General features: G+C 39.1%; 1 pseudogene; it reads left to right on the top strand.

Annotated features, from left to right (window-relative positions):
• The first annotated feature begins 223 nt into the window (after positions 1 to 223).
• Positions 224 to 3332, top strand: LOC112943980 (annotated as a pseudogene).
• The last annotated feature ends 3339 nt before the right edge of the window (positions 3333 to 6671 follow it).

The raw sequence follows: 6671 nt of genomic DNA, 5'->3' as shown, positions 1-6671 counted from the left end.
CTATTCATTCAGAGCCACTAGCTTCATTGTGAGTCTCTTTAGTGAAAAGGTTGTCATATATATGGTATTGAATCACACTAATTTTTCTATTGAAGGCTTTTATAAACATTTTTGTTTACTGTTTCTTTCCTTTACTATCTTGCTTACCTACCTTCCTGTGCTTTGTATGACAAGATGAAATGTGTGCCATGGCTTTTCCTTCTCTCAAAAGGGAACATGGCCAATGAGGTAAACACTTTCTTTCCCTAATTTGTATTCAGCTAAATATAACTATGATTATAGTAACAAAGCACACGGGGAACATACTGTACAAGAGTAGTGTTCCTGAAAGAGATGGCACAAACAAAAACTCCCAGGATTTCTCTGCTAGTGTAGGACTGATTGACATGATCAGAACAAAATTTACATGGCAGACTCTTCTTAGCATTATCTTTAAATAATAATGCTGTTCCCAGCAATCATTTCCTGTCTACCTTTAATAGCAGCAACAAAAAGAAGTCTGTATTGTCTCCTAGATTACTTCTACCTGGGAATACCTAGCAAGTCTGAGATTCAGAGTTAAGTGAAAAGAAAAAAAGAAAATGAAAAAAAAGAAGATGCAGTTGAAGCCCCTTCACATCATTGTTAGTTATCTGCCTGAAATCTGTCTCTAAGGTCTGTAGGATCAAACAAGAGAATATCTGTCTGAGAGCTGCATGATAGGCAAAGCGTTGGTGGCTGTTTGAGTGTGGGGTGAAATCGTGGCTGGGATTGGCTTTGTTCATCTCCCCAATGAAGACAGATAGAGGATGTCTTTGGGAGTTTGTCTATACAAAGGGCTGTTACAGCAATTGACTTCTAACTTGCATTTCAGTTTCTGCTCTTTGTCTTTGCTAAGTGAAGAATGCTCAGGATCGGGAGTACCTCCTGACATGGAGGGGCATAACCATGATGCCCATGCTCGCAAGCACAAGCTGAAATTGCAAGTGTTGTGTTTGCTTTACATCACTGCAGTTCCACCACCTGCCAAACTGCTTTACCTCAGTGCCCTCTTGGATCATGTTCTGGGGAGAACTACATGCATTATCTGCGTCTGAACTCAGGCAGGCAGAGAAACTTGTCTCCTTTATTGTCTTGCTTGCCTACCTTCTTGTGCTTTGCATGACAAGATGAGATGTTTGCCACTGGACTGGAATAAAACAAAGACACTTGCAGGTTATTTAGTGTGGCAAGGACAATGCAGTGAAGGGGAGCAAATTTCTGGTTTGGTCAGACATCTGGGAATCTTATCATTGCTCACAAAGATTCAAAAGCTAGAAAAAGTARTAACAACTCACAAACTCATCCATCACTCCTCCAAATCTTTCTCTGATTAAACTGCCTGGAATTCTACTTGACGATGATAAAGAACGACATTTGAGAAAGGTCACAAGAACATTTTTAAATTCACTCATCTGGAATAGATATGTATTTAAATTGCTCAGTTATACTGTATTGATCACTGTGGTGACTTCAGAGTTCTACATTCACACTAAGAAGAAAGGTCATAGGTAGTGGATAGACAAAACTATCTGCTCCATGCGATACTCTTAGGGTAGGGCTGCAAAAGGAAGTTCCTGCTTAGCAAAATAGGCTGTGGAGTTACACCATGTGGACTACTCACATGGGAGCTCCCTGTGCATGCACAATCTCCCAGTACACCCAGCAGAGTCTTTGAAGAGCCATTACACTGGGTTCCCATTCCAGCTTGCCTCATGGAGACTATTTATGCTCATAGAGTTTGTTGCGACCTTGGAATAACTGATGTTGATGAATCCAATATCCCTGAGCAAGTCATATACCAAACTCTTCATCTGACACACAGTCACAAGACATGTGCCCCTTGGTCCAGATGCCATGGCAGGTAGCTTTGGGAGAAGTTTACATACAGGATGAGGTGAATAGCTCCCTTGGGGTCCCACGGCTCCATGAGGACTGGTGCTAGACTAGGAGGACAGCTGAAGCCAGAGCAACTTTGTTTTGGCAAGGACTGGCTCCACTTGCTCCATAGGGGTAGGATTAAACATCAGCCCTTGTTTCAGCACAGCGGCAGTGCTTGCATACTCTTTGTTGTCCAACTACCGCAAATTACTTTTGACAGTCCTGCTTCCTCCAACTTCTTGATACTCCACCTTTGATGTGTTAGGAATAATTCCCAGTTTCCCAATAGATGTGAAAGTTTCTCTAAATGAGAAATTATTCTGCAGACACTGTGAGCATCTGACCTACTGAGGCGACTACCTGGTTATGCTACTAACTAGCTACAGACAAATCTGTGCAAAAAAAACCAAACTTCTTTGTTTTTTATTTTCTCACTTCATTGTTATCTCTGGAGCACAGGATGATAAGAATGGAGAAGGAAGCATTTCAGCAAAAAAAGCTACAGTTTTATAAAGTAGTAAAGATAGTTTACACCACTTTTCAAGCTGTCCACTTACTCAGCACTAATGGAATTCTTGCCAAGCCCAATTACTCCCACCTAAAGCTGAATTAATTTCCTACTGCAGCAATGACAGTAACTTGCTTGTTCTGTTTTAATAGAACCTGAGGAAAAACTTACCTGCCTCTAGAATTTCACTGTGAGCCTTTTACAGCAGGGTGCATATATTGCAAATTTCTAGCCCAGGATTTTCAAATACAAGTATCTCAGTTTTAAAATTAGACATATATTGTCATTTGCTCTTTAAGTTTTCAAAGACACTGAGCACATCCATCATCTTTAAAAGTTTTAACACCCCTGGAAATAAAGGAAGAAAGAATATCCTGAACTGTGTACATCTTTTAGGTCCTAGTATAGTGATTAAAAAAGGACCTGATATTAGTGAACAAATTTAGGTGAAGAACTTCCTGTAGAAACTGGGACCCAAATTGAACATTAATGTAGTGGAGGCAATGGGCAGCAAAGAAGTAGGAACTGTTAACCAAGTCTTGTGTTTGTAATATCCCAAATCACGGAAAATGACAGCGATCTCTTCGTGGACTTAGCTGCAAAGATCACCCAAGATGATAGTCAGAAAGGCCCTAAATCCCACCTGGAGATTCTGGCCGAAATGCGCGACTACAAGAGGCGGCGTCAGTCATACAGGGCCAAGAACGTCCATATCACAAAGAAGTCCTACACGGAGGTGATTCGGGATGTGATCGGTGTGCACATGGAAGAACTCAGCCATCATTGGCAGGAGGAAAACAGACGCAAGGAGCGGCGCTCGGCCTCGGCCGACTCGCGGCAGTCGGGCGGGAGCTGCAGGGATGCCGAGCGCCCGAGGCACCGGAGGGAGGGCAGCAGGAGCCCGAGCAAACGAAAAAAAAATTGAGAGGCTGAGTGAGCTGGGCCTGTTTTCTCTGGAGAAGAGACGGCTCAGAGGGGATATGATTAATATGTATAAGTTCAGGAAGGGAGAATGCAGGGAGGAAGGGGACAAGCTGTTCTCACTGGTGGCCAGCGACAGGACGAGAGGTAATGGCCACAAGCTGAAGCATAAGAAGTTCCGTCTCCAGGTGAGGAGCAACTTCTTTACTGTGAGGGTGACAGAGCAGTGGAACAGGCTGCCCAGGGAGGTTGTGGAGTCTCCTACTCTGGAGGTCTTCAAAACCCGCCTGGATGCCACCCTGTGCCACATGCTCTAGGTGTGCCTGCTTGAGCAGGAAGGTTGGACTAGATGATCTGTAGAGGTCCCTTCCAACCTTAAATATTCTGTGAATCTGTGAATCTGTAATATAGGTGCTATAACTATAACGAAGAAGAACAACACAGAGAAATAGCCTTATTCCATGGTTCATATGCAAACTGTCAAATTCCAGTGAACATAATTGACTCTGCCTGCAGAAAGCTGGATGAAAAAATGGAAATTATGTCTTCCTGGTTGAAGTGTTATCTTGTTTATATATTTGCTAGATGTTAAAAAAAAAGAGGAGTTGGTTGAAGTTGGCCTTAAAAATGATAAGCTTTCTTTTATTTCACTCATATCATCAGAATTCTTAGCTTGGGAATTAGACTTTTCTTGAAGCTACAGATGGCTTAGAAAGATATTTCTTAAAGAAGGAAAGATAAGGAAGGAGGATTCTGCTGTTAATCTCTTAAGTATGGACATAGCATGGAGACTACAAGGAAGCAYGTTTTAAGTAACAATACTTGATAATCTTGTACTGCTGCTTTTTCATTTTATCACCTAAATGCTTCAGTATTAGAGGAGAAATGAAAGATGATTCCCCTGTGTTTTTTTAAGACATCTTCTGTTCAGTGTAGGTAAGATTCACCCCGAGATATTTTCTCTTCCTGCAGAAGAGAAATGGGAGTCTAGAAAAGTGCAAATTCTGCCAATTCTCTGAGCTGCAATATTGTATTTTGCTATAAGGCAAGCAGGGATGTATAATAATAGCTGTACAATCTCAATCTCAACTTTACTATCCATATAAATTTTACAAAGAGCTTCATAGCTTGGGAGACCAGAAGAAATCACAATCTTTGTTATCTCATCTCTTACATAGCATGTGTTGCAAGAAGTTTCCCAGTTGTTGTCCCAGTTCTATGTCCAATTATGGTTGAATAAGAGAATTTTGTTAGAATTTCTGAGATCAACACAGAATTTGGGAACTGTGATTTTCCGGCACAAATCATTCTTTAGGCACCATTTGAAACATGACTCTTGGCTATCTTCTGTTTTGCTGAAAAGGTCTGTGTATAAAGGCTTAAAATGCTTAATGGTCTTGAAAGTCCTTTAAATTCACACGTAGCGATGGGACATTTACTGTTTACCTAATATTGATACTACATAATATCAATAACACTAGAATAAGACAAAATAGGACATCCAGGCTCAGTACACTGTAAGGTTAAACATGTGCTATCAGAAAACTATTTTTGTGTATGTTTGTTGCTGCACTATAGGAATCCAGGGAATGGTGACAAATGGAACATTGTCAATCCAACAAGAAATACCAAGCAGAGCCAGGCAGTTGTTGTCAGACAGCAATGACATCAGTCTGCGTTTCTTGCCAGCCTCCTTCCACCACGTCCACAGTTCCAGATCACCACTTTATAAAGGGCCACTCCCTTCCTGTCAAATCCCTGTACACAGGACAAAAGCTAAGAGAGTTTTTTTTTCTTTTCATGAGTACACCCTGATTACCCGATATCTGATGTTCAATCTGCAATTTGTTTGTCTATGTGGACAAAATATTCAGGATTTCAAATGAATTCGCTCCTTGCCCTGGCTGTGGCTGTCCCTTCAGTTTGATTTGTTCAGAGTTTCAGCTAGTTCCAAGCTAGGAACTATTTAACAGCTAGGGCTTGTTAAATAGATGAAAGCTCCAGTTTTAATAAATAAATTATCCTTTCCAAAGATCTGTTACCTCATACTTTTAAGTTGTATTCATCTCTGCAACTGTGTCTCTAGGATGCCTTTGAGAGGATATAATATCTGAATTCCTGAGTAAACAATCCATCACTGTAGAGTTTAGTACATGTCAAACCGATGAGGAAACTAATCGCTAACTAATGCTTTTTTGCTTACTTGGGTTGCTCATTTCATAAACAGTAGAAAATCTTCTCTTTTCAAAGATTAAAAATGTTATAAAATATTGTGTGGGAAAGGGAATTTAATCTCCACAAGGGAGAAACTTGCCATCAGTTTTCACATACTATTTAAAATATGCCTAAAAATCACATCTTCATCAATCCTCAAGTACTGCTGCTTCCAAGAATGTTTTGATGACTTACAAAGGTCAAACTAAAGGTTAGCTTAACTMTTTTAAGTTGCATAATCTTCAAAAGATAGTGACAACTGAAAAAAAAAGAAGAGTAACTTTATGTAGCAATCAGTATAWTGCTGGTAAAGCATGGGAAAGGATGTATAACTTGAGAACTCACAATAGTCTAAAAAAGAGAAGTAATACTTCTACTGAAAAAGACACATTTCTACTTCAGGGTAGATAATCTACTTTTCCATAACATTGGAAAAATCTCAGTGAAGATAAAGTACTTCAATTTTACCATGAGGTAAACTCAGCAAAATCAATTCTGTTGTTCTCACTGACAATTATTGAATTGTCTTGGAGTACAGCTAGACTTTCACTCTGTTTTTACACTGGAATAACTCAAGCATTATTATTACAATGYTAGCAATATTCCAGATAACCGGTTGGAAAAGCTTCTTTTTTTCACTTATATTTAACTTCAACAGAAAGTTAAAATCACAGAATCTCTCCTACAAAGTATTTTTTCATCTTTTGTATCTACCAGCACYATCTTGTCACAAAACCATTTTAATAATTTTAAAATGAACATGTTTGGACCTGAATCTTATCAAAGGTGGGAAATTGAAATGCATATTAAAAGCGAAACAAACAAACAAACAAAACACTGATTCAAACATACGCTTGACTGAAGAGTGATTACATATTTTTGGATTGGGGAACTTCAAGTCTTCCAAAAAGAACCTGGCATACAAGTTTCAAATTTCACACTAAACTATATTAATATATTTAAAAGAAAGATGTACAGTGGTTAATTTTTTTTTATTTGAACAATCCTCATCTTTTTTTTTTTGTTTGTTTTGTTTCATCTTTTTCATTTAAAAATGAAAACCTGAATAAACTTAATTCCAGGTTAAATATATACTTTGTACTGATTTGCTGAATTAGCATTGATTTAG

This window comes from Nothoprocta perdicaria, unplaced genomic scaffold (assembly GCF_003342845.1).
Source record: "Nothoprocta perdicaria isolate Ctin4 unplaced genomic scaffold, notPer1 scaffold_158, whole genome shotgun sequence".
Classification (NCBI taxonomy): domain Eukaryota; kingdom Metazoa; phylum Chordata; class Aves; order Tinamiformes; family Tinamidae; genus Nothoprocta; species Nothoprocta perdicaria.
This window is presented reverse-complemented; position numbering and strand designations above follow the sequence as displayed.